The following is a 26870-nucleotide window of genomic DNA, read 5'->3' as shown; positions in this document are numbered from 1 at the left end:
GAAAGGTTGCAGCAGAAGACTGTTTTAACCATAAAAGTTTTGAAGGAAAAACCAGAGCAAAAAGGCGGGCAAATTGGCGTGTTCATGGAAATATATTGGTGCTTCTCCATTTGCAAAACTGGGACTGAATAACAAAAATAGTGCTTTCTGCAGAGCGTCTCATCTGTCCCCAATGATGAGATGGGGAGAGAGGGAGCCAGAGCTCCTGGGTGTTTTTCCAAACTCTGGGAAAAGCCTGGGCTTGGGCCAGAGGTTTTGGGTGGGCTGTGGAGCTCTCGGCAGCCAGCAGACGCGGTTCCCCATTGCCCGGTGCGATGCAGGAGCGCGGGGAGGAGTGCCGCGGGTGCACGGACCAGGCTGGCAGGGGAGATGCCCGGCTCCAGCCCCTGCTCCGGCACCGCTTTGCTGCTCCCTCCCAAAGCAACGCCGCCGCTCCCTCTTGCCTCCGGATGGATTTTCCCATCCTCCGGGGCTGGCCTTTGTGGTGGCGAGCCCACTTACAGTGTGAGCCAGTACGCTCTAATTGGCAGAGAATCGGTCCTGAAATGTCACGGGAAGATTTATATCACAGCTCAGCCTCTCCAGGTGCTAATTGTGCTATAGGCTCTTGGATAATGGCTCCTGGAGAAAATAATCCCAGGCTCTCCTGCACTCTCTCCCCTCCCTCCCCTGCCGCCTTCTTCCCTTCTTATTCTCCGAATTCTTGGTGGATCCTGGAGGTGTGGGAGGCTTTGGCAGGGGTGAGGTCTCGCGATACCTGCTGTGCAGGGAGAGGTAATTCTGTCCGCAGCAAAAAGCGGGATTGGGGAATGATAGAAAATGTCGTTGCGGATGTGACTTAGAGATGGGATGCAGCTTTTCAGTATTGCTGGCACAGGAAAACTTCTGGATGGATTAGAAATGCGGCTGCGTGGCTGCTAGGGGACTTCCCAGCAAGCGCCCTGCCGTGGGGCACGGAGCTTTGCAGCCCCGGCAAGGGGAGGAACCCCAAATTTCCTGCCCCCAAGAAAGGAAAATCCTCAGTTAGCCCCCAGAGTGGCAGTAGGTTACAGGAACGAGCCAGCCCTGATGGTTTTGATCTAGCCAGTCCCACCTAACCAGCCTAATTTCGGTAGTCCTGAGCAAGGTAGCCCTGGTGGAGGTTGCTGTGTGTAATCAATGATATGTTTTTGTCAAACAGGACAAGTTTTTTTCCTTCCCTGACTGAAACAACAATATTGATCTTCTTGGTCAGTTACATAAAGACCATCTGTATTAATCTGATTTAATGGGGATTTAGCTGGCACAGGAGTGAACCTGTTACTGTTCTAATCTCATTTCAGCAACACACCATTGCTTTTTTTAATACTGTTTTCTTTTTCCCCCATCTCTGCTGTCCCAGTCTATTTGGATCAGAGTTTTCCTGGCTGGTTCTTTACTTGGTTTTGCAGCTTTTCCATGGTTTTTTTCCATGCTGGGTGTGCTCCTCAGTGGCTCAGCCATCCCAACCACCCGCAGTGCTCCCAGCAGCCCCCCAAACCCTTCTGCTTCTCCCAAAATTCGGACCATGTCAGCTTATTTCTCCCTCATTTACACAAAGTCTGGTGGCATCCCTGGGTGCTGCTGCGGAGAGAGGAGATGCCAGCAACTGTGTGGCCATGTAAGCCCTGCGCTGCCGACCTCTCCTGTCCCCAGCCCTGTCCCAGGAGCTGCTGGACCACATGTTGAGGTCCACAAATTCAACCTCTCCTGCACCCCCGGAGGCGAGGGTGAGCTGGGAGAGCCGGGGCTTGCACTGTGGCTGCAGCACCAGATTGCCTGATTATCGGTGCTGCAGCGGAGCCGGGAGGCCTGATGGGTTTTCTCACCTCCAGATGGTGAATACTATGAAAAGTACATGAGTATCAGGGGAGGGAAGATCAAACACCATATTTTTGGCGCTTCTGCCGGAGGCTGGGGAGTTGCTAGGACCGAGCAGCAAGAGGCAAATTAAAACCTTGCATTAATTCCATTAACTATGATCATCTTCTCACCAGGGATGAATCTAACCATTCACCATTAGTATTATTATAGACAAAAAGTTGCATCAAGATGCCCATGCCACATTAACTCGACCCCGTAGCAGAGATACGTTGTGATCCAGCCTGCGTGTGCGCTTTCCCTCTCGAGCCTTCCCCATGTTGCTTTGACTGCGTGATGAACCCGCAGACCCTCCATCCCTTCTCCTGCTGCCTCCCCGGGTGGGTGAGCGAGGTAGGTGTTAAAAGGCGACGCGAGGCACCAGTTTAATTTACCAAGCGACTGGCTCTGCCGTCACTGCGGCGCGCGGCGCCAGCTGTGCCGTTAGTGCCTGCACAGCTGGACTGCTGTGCTGGTGGCAGGCAGGGCTTCTCTCCTTGATCTTGCTGTTGAACCAAGTGCAAATACCTCATAAACACACGGTTGCCATTTGTAGCTCGACTTTCTCTTTCGAAGTTGGCGGCGGGCGGGAACTCTGGGGGTTTTGGTCTTTGCTGAGCTCAGTTTTTGGTCTAGGGGAGGCTGGCATGTTTTATATACGCTGTACCTGCTTTCTGCTGTGGTCTTAGCTCTTCGTTCAGTCCTTTTCTTCTGGAGGGGCAGGCAGGACTACTGCTTATTTCAAAATTCATCGGTAAGGTAAAGCCAGGCTTTTCCCACCTTGCAAAGCCACGGAGGAGCTGGCCCAGAGGGTGCATCCACCCCATGGCTGCAGATGCCCCCAGGCCTGCTCTGGGAACCACGTAGTGTGAGATCTTCTCCGAGCCAGGAGGTACCACGTGGCTGTGGTTTCTGACCCCACGAGGACTGATCCACGTTCAAAACATCATGCAATGCCGTGCCTGGTGCTCACCTGCCCTCCGGCATTTGTCTGAGATCCCGTGGCAGGTCTTTGGACGGAGCAGAACCCTCTGCTCAGCTGGGAGGTGGTAGATTTGCGATCATCTTCTCCTTCTCGGGTTCAGTTTTGTTTTAATCCTCGTTTTCCCCATTGCCCTGGAAACACTGCAGAGGAGAGTGATGGGAGGAGGAAGAACCGGGAGACTTGGTGGTTCTGGTGCATAGGGCGGCTGCGGGAGCATCTCATGCTGCACCATGGGGACAGCTGGGAGGGTTGTCCGCAGTGCTGGTTATGGGGCTGGGAGGTTATTTGCAACTTTTAGCAATTAGGCAGCCTCTAATTAGGGAGCTGAAGGACAGCTTCAGACGATGGGTAAAGGAGGAGACAGAGACGTGCAAAATCAGCCGGACAAGTGCCAACGAAGGAGAAACGGCTCAGAAGGGGCTTCCTTGTGGTTTTACTCTGCGGAAACCATGTTTCTCTGGTTGAACCACCAGAAATGGCCATCTTTTTTTCCCTCTGGCCATCTCCAATGTCCCCCTTGTCCATCCACCTTACTCGCAGGCTCTCTGTGTGTCACGGGGGCTTGTTTCGGGTTCCCGTTTCTCGCTGCCGCCAGCTGCAGGGGGCTGGTGGAGCAGCTTTCTGGTCCATCCCACCCCAGGTTGGGCATAAACCTCCTCAGATCCACCCTGGGGTCTTTCCGGTCCCCTCTGGGCTGTCTCGGAGCCCTCACCTCTTGCTACATGGCTCAGGGTTTGCAGGTGAAAGCGATATCCTGGTCAAGTCCGGGCTTTGAGATCGGACAGGCGGTGGGAGAGGAGCGGGATGGGACTGGCAGCACAAAGATCAGCAGCTTTTTTTGCTCCGTGCCCCATGGCTTTGGGGTCAGAGGGAGCTTGTCGCTGCTGAGCGAGGCAGCTCTTTGCAGTGGGGTGTATAACTTGTCGGGGAGCGCTGGTGAGTTACAAGTCTGCAGCGGGTAATTTTTCCTTCTCTTTTGCATGGATTACACTTGTTCTCTGCTTGGCCTTTTCAGCAGGGAGAGCAGTTTGGATACACATTACCTACACAGCAAACTGTGCTCTAATTGGCCAAGAATTGGTCCCAAAATGTCAGGGAAAGATTTATTTCCCAGTGCAGCCTCTCCAGGTACTAATTTTTCGATGGGCCGCCAGATAATGGCTCCAGTGCACAATAGCTCAGAGTCCCTAATCAGGATACAGAGCTGTAATTGGGTTGAAGGGATTTGAAATCATTAAAGCCACATTCAAGGGGAATAAAAAAGGAACCCCCACCTTTGTGTTCTCCCCCCCACCCCCCAAGACAGAGTGACTGCGTTTAATGAGCAGCTCCTGGCATATCACTTACGATATTCTGGTAATTGTGTCGGCAGCAGAGCAGCCCCAGAGGAGGTTACTGAGCATCCAGAAGTGTGAAAGTCTGTGATCCTGCCATTTTGGTGATTTTATTTCTGGTCCTGCACCCAGCCCTGCATCGCCGGCGGGTGCAATGAGTCTGGCTCTGGGCATCTCCGGGTCCCTCGTTGCTGCTGGATCGGAGTGTCCTCCAGCCTTGGGTGCAGAGTGAGGTCACGGGTGTTGTCCCCATTTTATGGATGGTTCTGGGTCCTCACGGGTGTTTTGGTGTCGTCGTGAGAACTGGTAAAAATCAGTGGTTCTGCAGAGGGGGAAGAATAGCAGGTAGGAAGCTGAGCAAAGGTCTCCCACGCTGGGCAGAGCAAAATTGTTTGGTCTTGCTTTGATTTTTTCCCCTCTCCAGCATCCTGATTCATGCTTTTACTTGTTGAATTTCCTCCTTTTCACATCAGGCCGTTTCTCCAGTGTTTTGAGACCTTTTGAGTTCCAGATCTGTCCCTCCAAAGCCCTTGCAAACCCATCAGCTCGGTGTCACCCAACCCTTGTAAAACGTGCGTCATCTCTGATAGTTGGTGAAAACGGGGATGGCTGCTGGCGCCTGGCAGAGCCCAGCCTGACGTGTCCCGTTTTGACAGCGCGCTGCCAAGAGCTGCCTTCGCTCGCGGCTGAGACAGTGTCAGAATATAAATGCAAAACCGAGAAGTTTTGTTTGGGTCACGTGAAACATTTTGCTTGACCCTGCGTGATTATTATTTTTTTTTATCCCTGGGATTTATGTTTTTTTTCCTTCCGTTTGTTCATCCACCAAAACCACATTATTGACTCAAGTCTACTGGAAATGCAATGGCTTCTGTCTTTTAAGCAGCACTGCTGCACTGCTGTTGAATTAACGCCGTTATCTGGCACGCTACAACTTCAGGTATTAATTTCCCCTACACCGCTGCACTCTCGACTCCTCTGGTAGGATCATGGGGAAGGTGACGTCAAGAGACTCACCGATGGTGGGGAAAATATGATGTCCAGGTTTAATTGGCAATGATTGTTTTGTCTCCTGTACAAAAGCAGCAAATCCCCAGAAGCTGGTCCGGAGCACAGCTGTTTATGGTGAACAGAAGCTGCTGCTTATCTCCTTGTAGCAACCTGTCTCCAGGAGATCACGGCTTAATTAACTCGCGTGTTATCGAGAGTGAAATTGTACAGACATTGTTTAAAAAAAAATTAAAAAATAAAAAATAAGAAGAGATAAAGTGGGAAGGAAAAAGGTGACCTGGGAGCCAAGTGGAGTGAGCTTTATAGAGAGCCAAGGCACGTGGCCAACGGTGGCTGCTGGAGGCGGCGGGTGAATTTGTGTGTGATGGATGAGCCGGGCTGCTCGGGCAGGGAAGAGCGATTCCCCGGACCCAGACGTGGTGCGAGGGTGCAGAGAGGTGATGGGCTTGCCCAAAAACGCATGCGAGGGTTTCCACCGGCGAGGGTTTGCATCTGAGCTCTGCTCCCTGGTTAAGGGACCGCAGCGCGCGGCTGGGAGCTGGAGCCTCCCGGGCAGCCTGCGCATCGGCACGGGGGCTGTCGCACCTCGCCCAGGCTCTTCGAAGGACAAGCACGCAGTGCTGCTAGTCCTGGCCTCTCTACTCCATCGATTTGGGGATGGGCAACACCCCTCAGGCTCAGGTTCCCTAGGATAGATCAGTTATTTTCTGTCTGACCGGTGTGCGTAGACGGAGCAATCAGTGGGAGGGGAGAGCTGAGTCCTTCCCAAAGATGCTTTGCACTGGGCAAAGCGGAGTCCTGGCTCTTAGATCCAAAACTTGTTTAAAGAGTTGTGTCAGACAGCCTTATCCCTGCCTTCAGCAAGCTTTCTGTCAGTCCCAAGCGTGGTGGCAGCTGGCCACGCAGGTGCCCGCTCTTTCTCCCAAGCGGTTCACCCCAGAACTGGCTTTGCGCCTTGCTGCGGAGCTTGCGGCAGGCAGGGCAGGCAGGGCAGGAGCTTGGCCCTAAGCCTGGCCCCAGCACCGTTTGCACGCAGCAGACGGTGCCCCTGCAACCGAGCCAGCAGCACGCCCGGGGTGAGGGCTGGGGAGCAAACCCCGCTCCTCCCCGGTGCCGCAGGGCACGGCTGCGGCGTGCAGATCTTCCCGGGGACTTAATGAGAGGTATTGCTGAAGGAAATTGCAAAGCAGCGTTTGGGCGAGGGATGCGGCGTCACTTAGTGCGCGTGCAGAGGGAAATTTGACAACCTTTCCCATTCATTGCTCAAAGTGCTCCGCAGATCAAAGCCAGAGAGACAATAATACATTTTGAACTAAGAACATTAATTTGTATCCAGAGCTTTTTAATAAATAATTTTTTAAAATCCAGTTCAGCCCTGTCATCTCAAGCCAATTCCATTTAATATCCAGCCCTTCGACTGACAGATTTTTAACACCATAATTAGCATATATGGCTCTTAAAAGCCTTCGCCGGTATCTCAGGCCTCCTCTGCATTACGGCATCTTCTCTCCTCTCCTCCTGGCCCCCTTTTTCGATATTGTTATTCCATTTGTAGTTGTTTATTGTGCCCGCTGAGACAGATTAAAGACAGGAAGGAGCCTGAGAGTTGTTCTTAGGGGCTCCTGTGCGGTACGGAGTAAGCTCGGCCGAGCTCACGGATTCAAAACCCGGAGCCTCGCTTTTAAAACCATGTGTCTGAAGAGTGGAGGTGGTTTCTGGAGCGTTTCATTGTTGCTTTGTTGGGTCTTTTTTGTTTGATTTGGGGTTTTTTGGTGGGTGGTTTTTTTTTTTTTGGAAGGGGAAGAAGGAGGAGTGCGAAGGGTTTCTTTTTCCTTTGTGAAAGCCGAGGTTCTTGTATAACCACGTACGACTGAGAGCTGGAGCTTAAAAGGAAAAGAAGAAAGGTTATGAAATACTTGGTCATATTGTAAGGTTTGGCAGTACCGAGAAGTATCCTCGTGTGTTATTGCATAGAACAAAGCTTCACGTGCTCCATCTGAGGATGAAAGCAGGTCCAGGAGAAGGCAAACACAGCACAGTCCCCTTATTTCCTCTTCTAAGTCGTTAAGCGGGATGTAAATTGTACATACCACAGGTGTGCTTAGATCCGAGTCTCCTTCCTCCAGCAGAAATTGCCAGTGAGCAGCGGAGACGTTTGCCAGTTCCCATTTGTGTGCGTGATCTGATACACAGAAGGAGCACGATTTTGTTTTCCTAAGCCACCGGAGTGTGAGCGAGGGGGAACCAGACCTTGTCCAGAGAAACAGAGAAGCCAAATGCTTTCTTCTAGTGATTTTGTTCCACTTCACTGTTGGCTAAGGATGGGCCCAAAACAAAATCCCAGCTCTGAACAAAAGCCTGAAAGTTGAACCCGCTCCCAGACTGTGGTTGCTGCTTATCTCGGCCGTGATAGGAATCAAACCTGGAAACCTGCGTCTCTCCTCTGTCGCAGCACCTGACCTTTGGAGCGTAATTGCCCTGTCCTGCAGAGGTGTAAGCCTCGGGGGCATTCGTCCGTCTCTAAAATCTGCGAACACTTCTGTGCTGGAAGACTAACGCTTAATGCTTTGCAGCAAGCACTGTATAACTAACAGTCTTTCCAGGTGTCTGGGAGCTAGGCAGGCATTATCCTTTGCCTTTTGCCACGGGATGAAAATCAAAGCGAGGAGAGCCAGTGCCTGGCTTTCAGGCAAAGCAACGCCAAGCCCTGTGTTGCCATTCAAGACATGGTCCTGCAGACCCGCGTTATGCGAGTAGCCGGTGGGGATGGCGTTGAAGTCAGCGTGCTGCCCGCTTGCACCGTTTCGGGATGCTCACCTGCACCCTGCAGCACGCCCTACAAAGCACTCCCCTCCTGGCAGCGAGCACACGGTGGGGCAGGGTGCTCAGGCTCCCGAAACCCCTGGTAGACACCCAGCCCCACCAGCAGTGTTCACGATGTGGCACAGGTCGATGCGTTAAAGCACAGCACCGGCTTCTCGATGCTCCTAAGCACAGCAGAGCCAGTTTGGACTGCAAAGACCCGGCACCCCTCTTGGCTCAGGGGAGCCCGTTGCTTACGCAATGCAAATTTACAGAAGATGGGAGCAAAGTGCTTGCCCCAACTCATTATTTCTACCACGGCACCTCGGCGGCAGATGCTTTGCGGGGGGACACTGCCCGTCCCCCGGCCGCGGCGCGGGGCCACCCGCCCCGGCGTGCCGCAGCAGCCCTGCCAGCTGACGGCTTTGACAGGACGATGGGCTTTGGCACCTTCCTTTCACCAGCTTGGAGCTGGCCCACGGCATGCCTGCCGGGTCCGCGAGGGCTCGCAATAAAGTTTAGGGCTTGCGCCTGGCTTATTGTTGGCACTTGCCGCTTCTTCTTGCTGCTCCGGCGGTATTTCTTGTCTCTGGCTCGTGGCTGGCTCGCAGCTGCAGCGTGCTAACCTTCACCCTGACGGGGGGTAATTATTCTGTGATCCCCAGAAGTTGGTGTAGAGTTAAAGCTGTGCTGCAATTTGCTTGCAGAGCGTGGCTAAAATCCTTCCCTCCTCTCTGCTTTTGATGTTAAGGATTGCATTTAGTCGCTGGGTTTGGTGCCTGCTTTGCAGGAGGCAGCTGCGGTTCCTTGTAGTCTTTTGTTTTCAGATTGCCTTTTTGGAGATAAATACCAACATCCACCGAGGAATGACGGGTGAGCTCTTCTTTGTGTAAAGCCTCGCTTTCCTTTCTTTCCGGAGTCCCTGCAAAATGTCAAGCGCTCTTCTCCTGCGTCCTAAGTGCACTCACTTACCCAGGGTCTTGGTATTTTGGGAGTAAATCCATTTACTCAGAGTTTGGCTGAGAAGGAGGCTGGATGCCCGTTTCTCACTGTTAGCTCGGTGCCGGTCTGGAGCCCTTCGAAAACTGGACTCTTAGACCTACAAGGAGTTATCTGCAATTGCAGATTGCAAAAATTGGCAATTTCTATTGCGGCAACCCAACAACCAGTTACGAAAGTTGAGCAGGACAAGGAAAGTTCAGGCTGCTCTGTAATGTCAAGGTGAGCAAGGCGATGGCATTTACGTTGGAGATATCCGGGACTCAGGATCTGGGATTAGTGTCAGCTCTCATGTGGCAAGCTAAATTAGGAATGCAGAGGCTGTCTCTGTTTATGATGCGGGGTTGTTAGGCGCTTCAGGTACTGTCATTCTTATTTAAGGATATATTTAGGGATTAACAGTAAGAAGTCCAGCATTAGCAGGAGAGAAATGAATGTTAGTGAGCTTAGGCTTGGAGGGCTTATTTTTGATCATCATCATGTGAGCTGCTTTAGGAGAGATGAGCTCCAAGATGGGGGGGGGGGATTCTTGTATTTTTGCAGGAAAAGAAAACCTTTTGCAAGTTTAAATACAGATCAGAACTTAGCAACAATGACGGCTGCATGGGTAAAGCCGCGTAACTCCCCGAAGCTGGTGTCTTTGCCAGGCTGAGGATCTGGCTCACAGCAGCCAGCCTATTTTTAGCCTCTTTTTTTATTTTTTTTTCTCTCTTGCAGAATACACGCAATCAAACAATGTCCACAGATTTCTTTGTTCTTTGAAATCATTCAGTGTTTTTAATTGGCAACCTTTCTGTTTCGCCTTGATCACAGTTGACTTGCAAGTAGGTTACATTTGCTATGCGCGCTCTCTCAGGCACTTGGGCTGGCGTGGAGAAGCTATCTCCTGATGCTGCTCCTTTCGACTGGGTGCAGGCACAAAGATTTTCTTGCTGCCAAACATTTTCTTACATGTAAACTCCACGTTTCACTTTCCCCAGCTTTGGCTTTGATATCTACTGCCCACAAGCACTGGCACCGGTGAAAAGCTGTTGAAGATTCACAGCTCTTCACATCCCAAGATTAGAGAGGCTCTTCTTAAAACAGAAATGGGCACAAAGAGCGTTTCTTTTGTGCGATGAGTTTAGTTGGTTCTGATGGCTGAGGGGTAGAAAAAGGGAGGTCTTGCTATGCTTTCACCTGTCTTTTAAGGAGTTGCTTAAAACGTCCTGTCTTTGACGTCTCCACCGTTCTTGTCTGTTTGGGTTTGTTTTTTTTTTTAGTTATTATTCCTAAATATTAGAATTGTCAGGTCCAGCTTGCCCTTCGGAGTGAGTTTGGGTGTGCTGTGAGGTGTGCTTTGACCCTCTGTGTGTCTGAGCCCTTTGCAAAACCCTTCCTGGCTGCTGGGGTGGGGACCACGCTGCTCTGGTCCTGTGCTCCTCTGGTGCATGAGAAGAGGGTGGTCGGGCCGAAGGCAGGGGACAGAAGTCGAAAGGGCACCCAATTTTGTGTTAAGAGCCGGTACCGGAGCTCCCAGCCTGCCAGGTGGATGTGTCTGCTGCTTAACCAAGCTGGACAACTGGTGAATCTCCATTACTTATGCGCTTCCTGAAGCTGAAACAATTGCTATTATCCCACATAATATTGCATGACCTACATTTTTACTTGAAAGCCTCCAGCTAATAATTAGTTTGAATTTCAATTTATAAATAAACACATTTGTATTCTAGTTTTTAAAACAGGGGAAGAAAGCAAGCCCCTCGATAGATGAAGTCTCCACCTCTCCCTGCTGGTCTCTACTTTCCCCCTGTTCTCCTGACTTTTGGCATGGGCAGGGAGGAAGGCGTGGATTTGCTGGGCTGGGTGAAGGAGGAGGGTTTGGATGTAATGAGAGCGCTGGGCATTTTCCTGGAAAACTGCAGGAGCCTCAGCGCTTGGGAGGTTTGGGCCATCTGGATAAATAGGGTCAAGCTCCACGTTGGCAGTGATGAGGCGGCGCAGGGCAGCTCGGCCTCGCCAAAGTCGCTGCGGAGAGCAGCAGATCGGTGCACAAAAGCACCTAGCAGAAGGCGAATCCCTTCCCTTCCCCAGCTCTCCCGGCACGGTCGGCGTCGCCGCTGCTTCTCCTCCTCCTTGCCGTCCATCTGCCTGCCCATCCGCTCTGGCAACGGCAGTGCGGCCGCATCCGAAGGCGTGGGAGGCAGCGTTGGCCTTGGGTCAACGCCTGGGACTTGGCATGTGTGCGCGGGCAGGGAATCGTTAGTCACCAAACGGGTCAGGTGTTAATTAGCAGTGGTGGGGAAGAGAGGACCGTGGCTTGCAGAGATGCGATCTCTCCCAGAGTGGAGAGATGCAGCTGGGTGGCATCCCGCTCTCAGCTCCGGGAGAGCTGGGATCCCATCCGCACACCATGCGGCCGACAGCAGCTTTCCCCATGAAGTTGTGCGGTGGTTGTGCCCCTGGAAACACCTCATGATCTGCCTTTCTCCAGGCGCCTCAGGGCTTTTTGTTGCTGGAGGCAGAAAATACAGAAAGCTGTCACGGTCATAATGTTTATACAAGATCCCGGTAACCCCATTCAGTCATTCGTGGTCCAAACTTTTCCCTGTATTTGGATTTGGCCTCCCATCTCCTTTTTTCATGGCATGATATCATGTGCTCAGGTCTGATGGGATCGCGCAGTTTAGGGTTGTTTTTTTGCTTTCAAGAGAAAAAGAACGGTAAAGCTGCCAGAGCTGCGTGTCTGGGACGTGCATCCTTCGTTTGGACCCCGCGGTCCCTTCCTACCCAGGACCTATCCGCATCCATCCCGCTCGCTCTTGCATTCAGCAGCGGTAGCCGGGTGCACCGGGGGGGTTGGATCATTGGAGTTTGTTTTTATAGGCAGATCTCACAACACAAGTGGCCGCACCTGGGATTTGATCCAAAGCCGATGGAAAAAAAATTTTAAAAAGCCTGCCCTTCTGCTTAACACAAAAATCCCCTAGAACACCTGGTTGTACAGTATGGCACTGCGTGGGTACTTGTCATTCCGCTCTGAGCTGATGATGTGTGTATGCCTCGAAGCAGGATGATTGCTAGCCTTTGTAATTTCCTTTATGGCAAAAAAAAAAAAAAAATCCAATCAAACTTAATAGGGACGAGACCAAGAGAGTTCTGTGGAAATTAGTGTGAAATCCTATAGAAAAGGGTAGACAATGAGGCATCCCCGGTGTCATCCCACGGGCGAGTTTCGCTGTGCCGTGGGAAGGTTTTCATTCTCCGGTTGCTTTGGTAGTGCTTGCGCATAAGGTGTTATCCTAAGCGATGCCACTTCAGGTGCTATTTTTATTCAGGAAAATGTCAAATCCTTTCTCGGAACTTAGTGACTTGTTGTCTTGGTAATTTCTTGCAGAAACAAGATCTATAAAAATCCCCTGTTTTCTTGGCACTAGGCTTTTCTTGTCTATTTTGGATGTAAAAGTTTTTTAGAATCAGAAAAAAAGGGAGCCACTTTAATAGGACACGAGCGGTGTAATTTCTCCCCCAGAATGGCTCTTGTAGGGCTTCTCGAGACACAGATGTAAGTGGGGAAGTAGCTGTGTGCACTTATATTTATGATGCTGGCCCAGTGTCCTTTGAATAGGAGTCCTTGTATGCCAAGATCATATCTGGCCCCGTTCTTTCTTCATGCACTGTTTCCTAATCTGAAGCTCAGCTCTCTGGGAGCTGAAAATCCAGCGCCGAGCGGGGTTATATTCATTTTGCACTGAGGGTGGTGGAGGCGGGGGGGAACCTACAACCTACTTTATTTTTTTTTCTTTTCCCCTTGAAATTCCCAGCCAAGTTGACATTTTCAACAACAAATCATCGCTTCGGGAATAACTCATTTCCAAACCCGCACCATTGCGAGTCATTTGCAGATGAAAAAGAAAAAATCATATGGTGCCTCTGATAACACTGAAATACTCCACTCCTGCTTTGGCGCTTGGGGGAGGTTAGGGTTGGTTTGTGCAATCCCTCAGCTCCAGAGAGGAGATTTCTGCTCCTGCCTGGTGGGTTCCCGCAGAGGGTGGCCGGCTCTGCCTTGTCCGAGCAGGGCTGGAAGCTCCAGGCAGTCGTGGTGGCCGCTTTGGTGGTGATGGAGGAGGAAGAGCAGAGCCTTGCTCTCGCCGTGATCGGTCTTGACAACCACGTCCATGGGTTGGGTCTCCCTGCACGGTGCAAGAGGAGCAGGTGCTTCAAGGAAGGCAGGGGCTGTTTTTGGGGTGCTCGTGCCATCGTTCAGGCTGCTGGGCTCTAACGCGTTGTAAGCGTGATGCAAGGGAAAAGCGAGGCAGGAGCTGCGCGGCCCTTCTTGAGAGAGAGGGAGATGATGAGCGGTGTCTCTCCAATCACAACAAGATCCCCAGAGTCCAAAAGCAGCAAGGCTTGGGCATGAAAGCCAGAGCTGCCCTAATAAAACATTTACTGGGGTTTGGAGACCTGTTCACTCCAACACGGCGCATACATATTAAACGATCAAAGTTTCCATGCCTTGGGAGGAGCCGGCTGCTAATCTAATACAACCCTTGGGCTTTGCTCACCACTGACTCTGCATGAAAGCAAACGGCGGCTCTGTTTTCCTATTTAAAAGATTTCCGAGCTAAGCCGCGTGGGTCACAGTTCAGGAAGCAATAGGATCTGGCCTCTTGAAGGCTTTGGCAAGGAGGGGCTTGGGAAGGTGGGTTAGGGGTTGAGGATGGATTGGCCTCCATCTCTCAAGTCCTGTCCACCTCTGACTCTGCTGCAGGCTAGCTCAGTGCTGCCGTGGTCTCTCCTGCTCCTCCCCTCCCTGAATCTCTCTGTCCCGCATCCCGTTGCCCAACCCAGAAAGGGCTCCGCTGGCTTTTCAGATCCCAGCTTGAGTTGCAAAGTGCTGCCGGTGCATTAAAACCAAAGCAAAGGAGAAAAAAAAAATAAACCAATCCCACCCTCTTTGGCTTTATAAACTGAGCACACTCGAGCTGGAAGGTGCTGAGGAGGAAAAGGAAAACACAAAGGCCCCCGGGTGCCGTTTTTCAAAGCAACGCGGCTCTTTTTTTGACTGCCTACACTTGTTTTAGCTATGCAGGGAAGCGAGCAGGTAAAAAGCCTGCCAGGGCTGCTCTTGCAGAGGCGCTGGGCTCCCTCAGGCAGCCTCTGGTGCTGAGCCGGCTCAGCACCTCTACAAACCGTCTGCTGCTTTTGCAGAGCAAATACTTCACCTACTGATTCTCGCTGCTTCAGTGGTTTGGGACTGATGAGTTTGGCTTTGCACTTGGTTACAGCATCTTTTCTGCTTCTTGAGCGTCTCCCGTGTCTTTCATGTAATTCCATAACTAGTTCCCATTTACTGGCGGTCCCTTTCTTTTAAGGTACTTGAATCTGTTTGATCATCAACAAATTTCTCTTTCTGTTCCGCTGATAAAAAATTAAATCTGGGCACTTTTTGGAGGCTTCCTCCCCACCTCCCTTTCTCTTTCTCCTTCTGTGCTCGGTGGGGAGTCAGCCCTTTTCTAGGAAAATAAAATAAATAAAAATTAGAGTTCAAAGTGTGACATCTCCTCTTAAAAAGAAGAAGAGGGTGAGGGGAAGGGAAAAAAAAAAAAACCCTCCACCATATATTCTTACAGATGTGACATCAAAATGGAAAACTATAAAGGATGCGTTTTTCAAAGGCTCGTACAGGGACTGAGTTGGTTCAGTGGGAAACGGGCAACCAAAGTCTCTCCTGGCACTTTGAAAGCGTGGCCGTGAGCCACCGCATCCCTGTTGTTTTAGCTGGAGCGCGGGTGCTTCTCCGCCTGCCAAACATGCACTGCAGTCAGCTGCATGGGGAGCGGAGGGTGCTGCGGTCCCCGCCTCGCTGCGCAGGGGTGGGGTGGGTCACTGGTGAAAGGTGGGTGATGGGAATGGTCTTGGGAGATGAGGGTGAAATGGTGGAAAAAGTTGGGGCTGTGGGAGCCTGCTTGGTGATGACTGTTCACCAGCACCTGCTGTGTCCTTGTGTCTCCTTGGCATCTGCATCTGTGTCTCCTAGCACGGAGGTATCTCCTTCCTTGCTCGCTGCAGAGGAGCTTTTGGGAAGCAAGCGCGATGGGAGGCGGAGTAGGAAATAAAATGTGGCGAGTCTGTTAGGAAAGGATGCTGCCCAGGGCAGGACAGCAGAGCCGTGGGATGTCAGCTCCTTCTGTGTCTCGGTGATGGCCACTGTCATTTGGGGTGTGGGGATGGACAGTAAAAGCTGCTGGTCCTGCCAAAAGCTGCCCGTGGCTGCGGACTGCATCGGGGCAGAGCTCAGGCATGGGATGACCTCTGTTTTCCCACCCAGCCTGGAAGCCCGTTGGGGAAAACACCCGTGCATTCGTCCTTGTGATGCCGCGGAACCGCTGGAGCAGCAGTCTGGTCTGTGGGTCTGCTCTTGCAGCTGAGCAGCATCTGGGAAGTCCTGCGGGGTGGCAGATGTGTTAGCGGCACACTGTTACCCAGGTAACTGCCTTTCCTCCCCTGAATCCTGATTATCTGGTTCCTCACCATACCCCATGGGGCCCTGCGACTTATTTCATCCCACCCAAACCCACCGGCGCCTTGGCAGAAAGCAGGCTCCCCTTCTGCAAGCTCAGCCTCCCAGCCCAGGGAGGGTTGTGGGTCGGCACCTGGGCACAGTTGAGGCTGAGACATCATGTCCGTGGGGAGGTGGAGATCTCACCCAGCACGCTGGGACCCATCGAAAAAGCTACCGTGGGGCTTGGAGCAGCCATGATGTTCCTCAGGGGTCTCATTCAGCCCAGCGACTGTCCATAAAGGGTCCAACGTGCCGGTGGTAGTGCTGTAGCTTCAGGTCGATGTCTGCTTGGCGTTTCAGCTGGCTGCCTGGAGGCAAAGGCTGTTGGACTCCAGCAGCAGCAGTTTTATGTCATTAATTGAAGCAAAAGGAGTTCCCAAACACGTGTGAAACCTCTTGGCTGGCCCAGTACAAAGGGAGCAGCGTCGTGGTGAGGCAGTTGTGTACAAAATCAGCTCATCTCCAGGTTTGCATGTGTTCAGGGTCAGCAGAGCATCTCTGCTGCAGGCAAAATACCCATGGGCACAGAGACCAGCCCCACACTATCCAAGCCCAGATTTTGCATCTTTTTTTTCAGGGGAACTCATAACAGTCAGGATAAAAAGGACCAACGCTAAGTCCCACAGCTCCTAGCATGCAAACGCCCTCCCTCAGCTCTAGGCAGGTGACTTGCACGGGCGCAGAAGGCTTTAGGAGGTTGAATGATGTTTCAGACAATAGTTTTTCCTCTGTCACTTCATTGGCTTCCGCACCTTTCCTGAGTTGTCCTCCTTCCCCAAAGATGTTCTCCAGCACAGCTATCTCACCAACTTCGTCCCGTCATTTCCGTTAGTGCTCGTGGATCATCCTGGCTGTCTGATGTGGGACACGAATGTCTGGGGACCCCCCGCTGCTCCCCATGGCTGTGGCATCCAAGTGCTTCCAGCAGTGGCATAGACAACTGCCTGACGCAATCGATTCTTTCTTTTGGGGAGGGAGAGCTGCAATTAATCTCTTCTTGTCTTTATTGCTTTTTGTTGGAAACCTTTTACTTCTGAGATGCTGATCCAAATACCTGTTGTCCAACAAGTCTCTGGTGGCAGTCCGGCACTCGGTGGGTGGCATGAAGAGGGAGCTTTCTTGCTTTGCAGCTGATGGAGCTTGGGCTGCAGGGTGGGTTTGGGCTTGCGATGTGCTGAAGTCTTGGGGCTGGTTGTCTCGCCGTGAATCGGTCCCTTGCTCCTGCTCTGTCTGCCTCTGCGTCACCTTGGATTAATTACAGTACAATGCAATATACATTTATATGGTGTCTGCACAAGTGTCTCAGGGCCCTTTGCAATCTGAAAAATCTAATTAAGGTGCAGTTTCCAACATGAATGCTTATCACCGAAATGTGTACAGCGAGACAGAGGCGGCATGCCTCCACGGCTCAACCAGGAGCTGAATCCACACTCTCGTGGCGTTATTAATTACTCAAAGCTTGGTGTCCGAGACACCAATCGATACCGTGGGCCTGGCTAGATAGCGAGCTTTAAGTGAGCGTGAGGGAGCAGAAGATAACCATCAGCTAGAAACCTGGCGGAGGCCGTTCTTGGCCTGGGAGGAAGAGTCGCTTTGCAGAGGCATGTGCGGTTAGCAGCACGTGTTTACCAGCAACTTTGACACTGGAAGGTTATTTACTTGATGCAGAAAGACGTCAGCAATATTGAATTTTGGCCTGGGGAAGGTCCTGCCTTGGGGACCAGGCTGGTGACGGGCACAGCATCGTACTGCAAGGTTTGCTGCGAAACTTATTTGGCCTTTTCAGTTGGTCTCACGAGTGGCACCAGCTGTTGGGAACGCCAGGAAGGGAGGGAGGGAGCACCACAAGTGCGATGAAAGCGTAAATAACCAGGGGAAAAAGGAAAGGAAATGTGAAGTGGCCCTTTAAATATGAGCCTCCAGAGCCTGGAGCCCAACTAGCGTTCCCTCAAGTATTCAAATGAGATTGCAGCATCAGATTGGTATGCATTAGGCTGGTCTCAATGAAAATTAACATGTAATTGCTTCAAATGAAGTAAGTGAGGAGGTAATCTGTTCTTAAATTGGATTCGCAGGATTTTGTGGTACCATAATGCAGCTGTGAAATGAAATATATTTTAAGGATGATGTCCTCAAGGGGAGAGGGGAGGAAAGGGGGGGGGCTGTACTGGGAAGGGTCCTTTCCCTCCCTCCTTCTCTTGTTTTCGGTCTCATTAGTGCCAATTTATAAATGGGGAGAGGGTATTGGTGCAAGTGACACAGCTGGAGAAGGCCCCATTGCTTTTTGGCTCCATCACGTTTCCTTCCTTGACATCCCTCCTGTCCCTCCCCTTCCCCTCCCCTGGTTCTCCACTTCCCTTGCTGTGCCAGTGCCCCTCTGGCACCTTCTCTCAGGGACACGTCCCCATCCCATCGTGATGGGAGGTCATGAGATGGAGCGCTAGAACTTTGTTCATGTGGCAAACAACCTTCTGGTTACGTGATGGAGGAAGATCTGCCTGTGGGGTGGGTTTTGAGTGTCTGTAAGAAGCTGCATAGGTTCTTGCTAGGGGGCTGGTTTCCGTGAGGAGATAGATGTCGGAGCAAAAGGCACAGGTCACCTTCTTGTCTCGGTCTCTTGTGACCTTGGATGGGGAAGCCTCTTCTTCTGTCAAAGGGGAAGGTCCTCTCCCCATCACCCTGGGACCCAGAGCAGTGCTGCAAGGCCTGGGGATTCATCCCCAAAGGCTTGGGATGCCTCGCTCCTCCCATGCAGTCTTCTGTTGCCTGGACCACCTCTCTCTCTCTTAAGGGTTTGCTCAGTGTCCTCTTTCTGTCCGTCTCTGCCAGTAGAAGCAATATGAGCTTGGGTGCTGCAATGAAATTGCAATTAGGAGCGTGAGGGAGAACTGGTGTAGGGAGGTGATGTGGTAACCTGCAATTATTCTCAGGCTACAAGTAGACAGATAGCGTGTAGCAGAATATATTTGCTACAGGTTGACCCTGTTGGTCAGCCACAGCCGGTGCCAGTGCAAGCTCGTCTCGTCGCCCCATCACAGCCCTGCGTTGCAGTGTCCTGGGCTCCTGGAGAGCTCTGCCAGTGCCTTGAAAACCTGATACCTGATTTTGTGCTCTTCCCTGGGTGGGTTTCCCCATGTTGTCCCTGTCAGTGTCCTGCAGCCCTCTGTTTGCAGCACTTCTTGCTCCCGCTTGCCCCCTGCTCCTCCTGTCCCACTGCCTCTTGACCCACAGCATCCTTTAGCAGCCAGCTCCTGCTCATTCCTCTCCGCAGTCCTGGCAGAGAGCGCTCACCCCTCGCCGTTCCTGTTTTGTGCCTCAGCTTCTAAGGAAAAGCCACTTCAATGATAATTTCCCACTTGTAATAAGTTAAGTGCATCGCTTCCTTTCGAATACATTTTCAGTGCAGTTAAGCTCAGCAGTCCCTTGCCTGTGTGCTTAGTTAAACGCACTCCTTTGCAGACCGTTGGGGTGGATGGCATCGCTTTATTCCTGGGCCATTAGCGTCAATTGCGCAAAGCAGAACCAGGATTTATTCAGGGGGCACAGCTCGTAATTGAGCGAGTTCGGCGCCGGGGACCGGTGCTAACTGCTGGGAGCGCAGCCTGGAGGAACTTCCCCTCTGGGCTGGAGGAGGAGAGCGGGAGCTGCCGGGGGGGGGGCCGAGAAGGAGGGGGAGATGGGGTGTCTTGAGTGGCTCAAGCGGGGGCTTTGCAGGTGGCAAAGGAGCGTTTTTGTAGAGAAAAGCGCAAAGCAAGGAGAGATCTCTCCAGGTTTTTGGAGGCAGAGAGAGGAGAGTTCTTCTCCATGCCTCCTCAGATGAGGAGACCTTATTTTACAGGGTTTAAACGGCTCTGTAACGCTTGGGGGGAAAGGATGAGATCATTACGGAGTTATTTTCTTCTTGTGGCGTTTCCCACGCCTCCTTTTGAAGCGTCTCAAGACGGCGTGCAGGCAGCTGCCAGAGCCTGGACCTGGTCCGGGGTGGTGCCCTCCCTGCAGAAGGGAGGACCCTTTCGTAGGCAACCCTGGAAGACCACCGGGAAGGGGTGAGTTTTGCCCAGGGCTGTTTGCCTGCTGGCATCCAGGAGCCCCCTGAGCAATTACTTGGGCTGAGGGAATGCGATAAAGGAGAAAATCGGAAGGAACAAAACGTCCCTCGAGCTCAGCGCAGGATCCCGGCGCTGCAGGAGCTCCTTGGTGGGGTGGCATTTCATTAGTAAACTGGCCGTGTCCCTGCACAGCTGCCTACAGGCGGTTTGGTGCTGGCATCACCCCCGTTCCCCGGTGCCGTTAGTGCTTTTGGAGGCCACCCAAGCAGATGGGCCAGGAGCACGCTCCGATGCCGCTCCATGGGGTCAGCCACAGGGACGGGAGCCCAGGTTAGGGACACGTTTCCTCGACACGCGGTCTCGGAGCGGCTGCCCTCATTGACGTTTTGTGGCATGCTCCGAGATGCTGAGATGGAAGATGCTATAGATGTGCAGAGCCCTGTTGTTAGCAGAGACAATAGGAGGATAAATAGAAAGGCTGGATGAGTCGAGCACGGGAGCAGGGGACTTGGAAAGGTGCTAGTGCACTGCTGCATTGCAGAGAGATAAAGACTTTTCCAGACAAGCCATCCCTGCCTGCTGCATCGTGACCTGCCTGCTTTGCACCAGTCCTCGGTGCCGGCACAGGGGTCTCCCGGGACCGGCGGGGTGTTGGGTGCACGCAGAGGTGCTCGCGTGATGCGTGGCTGCTCCGCACCCTGCCTTCTGCTCAGTCAGCAGGCTGCAAAGTGGGAGCTCCGGCTCTTTTTGCAGCTCTTCCTTCCTCCCCAGTCCGGTTTCCTCCTGTTTCCTTGGCGTTTGCCAATAAGCCTATCTAAGGGAGCATACTGGGAGTTGTTTGCAGCTCTGCAAATCCCGGGCAATGAACCAAAGTGGATCTTTTCGAGCCCGGTATATTATTATTAATGTAATTAGTGTGAATCATTTGCATGTATAAACTTTCAGTTGAGGAGATCAGGTACTTTACAAACACGCGTTAACTCGTCCTCCCCGGCAAGGAGGTGCCAAATATCTTTAAAGCCTTGCAGAGGGCAGGGATGAAGGGCAGGGACTTGCAAGGAACTTGCTGCAGGTTGCGGAGGGAGCTGGTAGGAAAGGCAGGACCTCCCGGTCCAGAGCCCCGACTCCCTCTGGAACAACCGAGATGAAACTCTGTCTGGGCAGGGAAGAGAGGGGGAAGCACAAAGGGGTTTCATTTTCCACTTCTGAGCGCTGCTTTTGACCAGCTCAGCGTGGTTTTGAAGAGGCACCGGGGCGGCAGCTGATCTGAGGGCACCTCCTCACCCCGCAGCCTTTGGAGATGCTCCAGCTGCTGCAGGGGGGGGACTGGAGGTAGGCGCCAGCCCCAGCGGGGCCCCCCCTTTTCCTGCTGGACCCCGCTGCCGAGTTAATCATTCGGTCAGCTCCCGCATGGCAGGCGGCAGGCTCCCCGTGCAGGGAAGCGGTTTCTCAGCCCTGACAGCCATGCTGTGCTGTGAAGAAGCCCTCGGGCTGCGTCTTTGGTGGTGTCACATCAGGGTGGGCTCATGGGATGCCCTCCAGCTGGTCTCGCAGTTGAGGGCGAGGATGGCCGGGGTGGTCCTGGGGTGTAGGTGAGGATGGACATGCCAAGAACCCTGCCACTGTGTCAACCACATAGGCACGCAGACGCCAGCGGGGATGAACCTTGAGCCCCTGTTAGAGCCGCCTGGGCGAGCAGTTGGGGCTTTCAGCAGGCCAGGACCAAACCTATGGACCATTTTAATCCCATAGTCCATCTGCCACTGTGAATGTCCCCTGCTTAGCCCTGCACGGAGCCTGTGACCTGCGTGGGTTTGCACGTCAAGCCTAGTCATCCAAGCTCGATGGACTGAGATGTGTGTCCTTGCTGCTGCCCCGCGTGCAGCGTGCGGAGGGGTCAGCGGGACGGGATTATTGCTGGAGGCGCACATGCCGTTTGCCACATGTGTCGATGAGCACGCGTGCTGTCCATACGTGCTGCGTGTGTCGCATGCACACAACACCCGCAAAAAATGCAGCATGTCTGCGCCAGCCTTGTGTGTCGGGTTGGCGCTTGGCGTGTAGGGTAGCATAGCGTGTCGGTGCCTATGTGAGCATACGGTGCTGCAGTGAGTGTGTGTAAGTGTACGCAGTCTGTATGCGCACAGAAAGTGAGCAGATGCTGTAAATACGGCTGAAGAAGGGCTGGATTGGTAGAAATTGCTAGTGCGTGACTTAACCCAATACAGCAGAGAGTAAGGAGAAGAAAACCAGACTGGGTTTTGGCAACAAGGGTTTTTGCTTAATATTTATTAGCAAAAAAGCTTCTAGACCACCTTTTCCATGGTAATCACATGTTATCTGTCCATGGCATGTGCATCTTAGCCTACAGAGTCATGGGCAGCACATGTCCCAGGGAGCATGGGACAATCTGACCCCAGCTTTCCCTCCACTCAGGAATTGATGGCCAAACTTCTGTGCCACTGGAGCAGAAACATCATAGGGAAGTCTGTGAGCAGTGGGACTGTGCCTGAATGGGATTGAGTTGTTCACAGCCCGGCCTTTAATTAATCCTAATAAATAACAATAAAATGTGATAATCACAGAAATAAATCTGAGATGTTGAAGCTCCTGCCTCCGGCAGCGGTCTAGTTTAGTCGATCATTTATAGCGTGGCTGATGGTGCGGAGGCTGGAAGGTGCTGCCTGGGACGTGAGCTGCTGGGGACAAGGCAGGGCTGGAGCTGCTTGCCTCCTTGCCCAGCCTCAGTGGGAGGCTTTTGCACCCAGCTTTAAACTAAACCCCAAGCTAGTTCCTGCAAACTGATTTCCAGCTTGGTCTAGCCCACGGCAGAGACAAAATGCTGCTGGTGTGGAAGGGATTGCTTCAAAAACCAGAGGCGTCTGGGAATTGCTGAGTTAGACTGGGAAGAAAATGAAAAGACATCTAGGGATGCTCGATGGTGTGTTGGTGCTGTGGCACAACACGTGTGAAACTCCATCAGGTGGCCTGGATTTGGGAAGGGGGCTTCTCTAAGGTGGGCACGCAGTGAAAATTAGGTGGTGGTGGAAGGAGAAGCGAGCCCAGGGGGCTGTCGAGTGCAAGGGGGGTCAGCTTGGTCACAGCCCCGGTCTGGGCTGCCGAGTTTGCTGGGGTGAGCCAGGCTTAGCCCCGTCCCTGCCACCCCACGATGGAGCTTGTACCCCGATAATTGCAATGAAAGCGGCAATCAGGTTGGTAATTTCGCTGAGCTCTTTTCAGTTCTAATTAACGTTATTCATTTCTTGTGTGTCCTGCTGGGTTGAGACAATCTGTGCTCTCCAGCCCAGCCCGCTGGAACATCAGCGATCTGCATAAGAGGCAACAGAAAAGTGTTGTCTGCCAATTACTACACTTCAGTAATTAAAAACCTCCTTCCCCCCACTGCCAGGCCACCTCCTCTGCCGTCATTTTATGTATGCAAACTCATGAAAACAAAGAGAGAAATTCAGGAGGGCATGTCATTGCTGGCTTATGCCATCTGTGTCTGCGCCCAAGATGCAAGGAGGGTCCGGGAGCTGTATGAAGCACGAGCAGGATCAGTGGTCAGGGCGCTCAGCTTTGGCACCCTGTTGCTTATTTATTCCTGATACTGGATTGCAAGGCTGCGGTTTGGTCATGGGCTCTTTGGGAGCAGGTCTATGCCTGCAAAGCAGCCTCCTCCCCTCTGGCCACGGCTGTTTTGTCCCCACCGAGGGCTTTGTTGGCATTTTCAGCCCTGCTCATCTTCGTACTTGTGTTAGCTAAGGTGGCAGAAACCTGTCAGCGATGCTTTTTCTCTTCCAATTTCCATCTCCAACTGCTGTCCCTGCAGCCGGGCGGGCTGTCGGCTGCACCCTTGGACCCCTTGCATGGGGTGCGGAGGGTGCAGGCGTGAGGACTTTGGCTGTACGAGCTCAGCCCCTCAGGCTGCGGGGATGTCGGCTGGGTTGGGGGAGAGCGGCCAGTCCTAATGGACCAGCTTGCTTGTAGAGGGCGGTTAGCAAAGCCAAGGAGCTTTGGCTGCAAAGACGCTAACGGGTCTGGAAAGGGCGGCACCAGCCTGCGCCTGTATCCCCTTTACACCCGCCATGCGTCATTGCCCAGGGAGTGTGGGACAAGGGCATGAACAAGCAGGCTGGGACGAGAGGGGGGAGATGCATTGCACGCAGCTCTCGCCTTTGGTCGGTGCATGCAACTGTCTTCAAATACCCAAACTCCATTGCTCGTGGTCGTTTTGAGGTGCCCTTAGTGGCAGTGGGGAGCAGAGGGTCTGGTACAGCATGAGGAGCTACATCTGTCTGCAAACCATCACTACCTACCCCCAGGATGGTGCAGCAGTGGTGTGTTAGCAATGTTTCCACCTCCCAGAGGAGAAACCCTGGGGCTTGGGAGTCAGGGTTTGGAGGGAAAGAAACAGCAGAGAGAGGGAGCAGTACCGTCTCCTCCTTGTGCTGACAGACAGTGGTTTTTCATCTTCCTGGAGGAGAAGGCCTTGCCTTCCAAGCAGGAACATAAGAAGCATTAAGGATCTTGAGAGAGAAAATCACCTCATCTGTGCTTAATTATTTTTACATCTTCTTTTTAGAGGCAAGCGCTGTTTTCCGGCACCCCGGGGACCTCTCTCTCCCCTCCCTCCCTGGCACATCGCGGGGCGAGAGGGAGGGTGAGAGCCTCCAGCGAGGTGGAGGAAGCGTCTCGGGGCGTTGCACCTTGCCAGGAGCAGGGTGGAAAGGCGGGGATGCTGCAGGCTCGGCGGTGGCTTTGCTCTCCACCCGTGCTTGGAGCCTGGCTTCCCGGCCGAAGCCAAAGGCTTTCCGCTTGGCTGCCTGCATGTGGGAGAGGAGGGCTTCCCATCCCTGCGCCGGGTTTGTGGAGTGAGGAGCTGCTGGAGGAGGGAAGGGGGAGCAGATGGAGGGGCTGGAAGAGCATCGGGTCGCTGTGGCAAGCCTCGGCCGTAGGGACCCCGGCCGGCACTTGTGCGAGGAGGAACGGGGTGGGCATGGTGCTTGGAAGGGGCTCAGGTAGGAGCGTGACCCGCCATCCCCTAAATAGCACACCGTATCCAGAGGTCAAAGTGTGTCTTTCCCGGGCGCTGTTTCTGCACTTTATTTTATATATATATATTGGCTCAGGAGCTTTAAGAGGCAGGGAAGAAAATAAAATAACAACTTTAAGCTTGCCGATCCCAGGGACAGAGAAGCGTGTCTAGGCGATAAGAAGAGATTGTGACCGGGTGCTGTGAAGGGCGAAAGCACTTATTTCACTGTTGCCTCATGCGTTACCTGAGCCCCGTTGCTTTTCAAAAGCACTTAAATGCCCATATGATAGAGGGAATGCTTGGATTACACACTGTCTGGCTCCATTATTATCCAGGGATCTCCAAGCTGATGCATTTCACAAAAAAGACTGGCGTGGAGGAGGAGAGAGGAAATATATATTTTTAGTTCAGCCTTCTTACAGGTCCTCAGGAATAATCTCCATGGAAGGGGCCGGTCTGAGAAATTCAAGCCACGTCTGGCTTCTCATCACCCAGTCCTTGTCTGCGATATGGCTTTGGCAGGGAGGGTGGACACCCCTGTGTCTGTGCAGACGTGCTGCTCGCCGCAACCGCAGGAGCCTATTTCATGCCATTGCGATGGGCAGGCCAGAGCCAAGCACCAAATATCCACCTGCATTTGATTCAAACCCCGTAGGTCTAAGCTACCAGCTTAGGTAGGTCCAGATTACAATATACTAAAACCATGCTCTGGGAAGAAATCTCAAGTTTTGTTCAACTTGAGCAACTAAACTCTCAGGTTTTGCTCAAGTTGTAATGCGGCTGAGAGCAAGAGCCGAGTTCTTGGTGTTCAGCCCAGGCTGAATCTATTGCTTTTTTTATGTAGATAATAAAAATCTGCTCACATTTAATTTATTATTATCGTAATAGCATTATGGAACAGCAGTAAAATTGTTTAATTTATCGGATGTTTTTCACACCAGAGAGGGAGGATGGTGCAGTAGCTTGGGTACTTGCCTAGCAAATCAGCGGGGAGTCCTGGGCTGCAGACTACCCACCTCGCCTGGGGCACGTCACCTCATGGGGTTCCGTCATCCCTAACCTCCAAATGTTGCGTGTTGAGGCTGAGGGGGTTATTTAGGCTTCTCCTGTAATCGCTGGGGCCAAAGAGATACCTCCAAAAAGAAGCTAGATGAGATGAGACAGCTTGTCCCCGGGTGGGTACCTGTGTCTTTGCTGGCACCAGTAGCGGACACGGGAAGGGAAGCAGCCCACCAGCGAGGAGGCGGACGGGCAGATGCAGGGAGAGAGGCTGTAGACGGCTGCGTGAATCTCAGCCAGGACTCAAGCTGCCTTGCAGGTTGCTTTTATTATTACCTACTTACTCGGTGGCTCTGCCCAAGCGTGCTCCCCGTGAGAAACAATCCCGAAAGCGTCAGGATAAGTCCCTGACGGACCGTATGCCACAGATGTACTCATCCTTGCCGTTAACTCCCCTGCTACTGCCGTCTGGCATGTATAGCCCATTAAGCCCCTTGCATTCCTTGAGGTTACCCCATTCGAGACCTCCCAGAGGGTGCCATGCTCTTTTTCAGTGCCTCCGAAGTTAATTTGCATCCCAGCCACTGCACAAGTAATGAAGTAGATTGGGGAGAATATAAACAGTGGATCTTAGGCTGAGTGGTTTTATACAGGGACATTATCCTCCGTCGCCGGCATCCAGCAAAGCGTGGCTAAGTCCTAACGGCTCTGTAATCCCAAACTTGCTTGGAGAGAAGCGGTGTTTTAGCTGGCTTGGGGGGCTGCAGGTTTCTGCTGCTTGGGGAAGGGCTTGGACAGGGAGCAGCCTCCAGACCCTCTGCTCTTCGCTCAGCTGGAGACGATTCGTGGAAACCTTGCTTGGGGATGTGGGGATGGAGGGTTACAGGGCTGGCGGAGACCTTTGCAGGGAGCAAGACTGGCCCCTCCTAATGTGGACAGGAAAGTAACCTCCTTCAGGAGCAAAGTCTTTTCTGGGTTTGCACCAGGTTGTCTTCTGGGGGGCTCAGTTTCCTAATGATGCTGGAAATAGAAGATTCCTGCCTCCAAAACATCACTTGATAGGTGAAATGCTTAGCTGGGGTAAGTAAGGGAGGTACAGCGATGCAGATGATGGATAGGGAAGGAAGAGCTGACAGAAGGGACAAATGGTAGGAAGCTCAAGGTTTCTCTTTAGAGGTGTGTCAGAGCTGGCTTTCTCCTGAGATAAATTCTCCTCGCTCCTTCATGA

At 52.6% G+C, this 26870-nt stretch overlaps 1 protein-coding gene across 3 annotated transcripts in view; it reads left to right on the top strand.

Moving 5' to 3' along the window:
• Window positions 1-26870, top strand: part of LOC132319265 (protein CEPU-1) — a 351714-nt gene that overhangs the window by 272057 nt on the left and 52787 nt on the right. The gene's annotated exons all lie outside the window — the stretch shown is intronic.

The sequence above is a fragment of the Gavia stellata genome, chromosome 26 (genome assembly GCF_030936135.1).
Source record: "Gavia stellata isolate bGavSte3 chromosome 26, bGavSte3.hap2, whole genome shotgun sequence".
NCBI classification, from domain to species: Eukaryota; Metazoa; Chordata; class Aves; order Gaviiformes; family Gaviidae; genus Gavia; species Gavia stellata.
The sequence above is the reverse complement of the archived record's forward strand: the minus strand, read 5'-3'. Positions and strand labels throughout refer to the sequence as shown.